Genomic DNA, 1,556 nt, shown 5'->3' with positions numbered 1-1,556 from the left:
GAGTGCTCGAGTAAAGCTATCGAATTTATCATGTTGGCAACACTTCCCTTGGAAAAAGTTGCAAGTAGATAATTTTGTAAAAAAAACATGCTTCATTTGTTTGATTTGTGGATATGCCATTTGCACCTTATTTGTGAGCTGTCACAAGATTAACTATGAAGGGAAGGTATTATTATTTTATTTTTAAAATGGTTTGCATATTAATGATTTGTTACTAATATAGTGACCACAAATTTTGGTGTCCATTTGTCATTTATGCATCCTACATGATAGTAATATTGAATTATATATGAGTTCTTGAGAGAACAAAGTTCGTTATCCAGCAGATAATGGTATAAGTACACCCAGATTGAATCAGGTTTCAGGTTTTGTGACAGTTAATTTTTGCAGTCTCATGTGAATGAAGGACCTTATGTGTCTCTGGCTTGCACTGATTCGAGACTCAAGCTTTGCAATTTGATCTCCTACCAGAAGCTCCAATGCATTATTATCGTTGTTGGATTTGCATGTACTACATAAGCAAAGGGTAGATGTCATAAATAAAGCACATTAGGAAGTATTTGTACCTTTTAGTTATTATTATCATTGTGTATATTCTGGCCTACAAGGATCTCACTTAGATATTAACAATTTTGGTAAGGGTTTTATATGCAGTGTTCATAGATTCCTTGCATTGTTCAGTTGCCATTTTTCGTAAGGTTCATACTTAATGGACCATGGCACACCCTTCCAATGCAGGTCGCTTCCATGACTAGACTTCAAATAGGGGAGCTTAGTTTGCTTCTCATCATCAACTATGGCCATCTTTGCGTGGGCATTTTTTTCCCCAAACTGTACTTGTCTAAACTAAATTGTATTGATGTTCAGTTTATATTTGTATTGAAGGAATCGTGAAGGATGTACAACCCGACAAATTAATCCTGGACAACGGAGAGGAGGTTCCTTATGGTTTGCTTGTATGGTCTACTGGAGTTGGTGCTTCATCATTCGTCAAGTCATTGCCATTTCCTAAGTCAGCTGGAGGAAGGTATAATTAATTGGTATGACCTTACAATTAATTACTGTTTGCAGGATCGGTGTAGATGAGTGGTTACGTGTTCCTTCAGTGCCAGATGTATTCGTTGTTGGTGATTGCTGTGGATTCCTTGAAAGCACTCGCAAGGAAGTTCTCCCAGCCTTAGCTCAGGTAATTTCACGAACTATCTTGACGCAGTTCAAGAGTATGAAAGCATTTTGTCAAAGTTACTATCTTAGAAGAAAAAATGGTCTTATATATTGTTTCCTCTTTCCTGAAGTGCAATAGAACTGGGTGGAATAGAAACATAGCATAAGATAAAATTGAACAGATGATTATACATCCCATCAAATTGCAGACACTTGGGCTGTTGGGCATGACATAAGACTATCTCTTTGCAATGCTGCATATCAGTCATGCATTCTAGAATTTTGTTCCTTCTCTTTCAGACGAAAGGCCTGTCATTTTGCTATGTACATATAATGTGCCGCTTGTACTCCTGAACAAGTTGCCGAGCAACAAGGCTTGTACCTTGCTCGCC

General features: G+C 37.5%; 1 long non-coding RNA gene across 1 annotated transcript; it reads left to right on the top strand.

The window, feature by feature from the left end:
• The first annotated feature begins 716 nt into the window (after positions 1 to 716).
• On the top strand, positions 717 to 1,171 carry LOC123395859. Its single transcript, XR_006609842.1, has 3 exons — positions 717 to 810; positions 886 to 1,027; positions 1,072 to 1,171. It is a non-coding gene; the product is annotated as an uncharacterized LOC123395859 (long non-coding RNA).
• The last annotated feature ends 385 nt before the right edge of the window (positions 1,172 to 1,556 follow it).

Source organism: Hordeum vulgare, chromosome 5H (genome assembly GCF_904849725.1).
Source record: "Hordeum vulgare subsp. vulgare chromosome 5H, MorexV3_pseudomolecules_assembly, whole genome shotgun sequence".
Taxonomy (NCBI): Eukaryota; Viridiplantae; Streptophyta; class Magnoliopsida; order Poales; family Poaceae; genus Hordeum; species Hordeum vulgare.
This window is presented reverse-complemented; position numbering and strand designations above follow the sequence as displayed.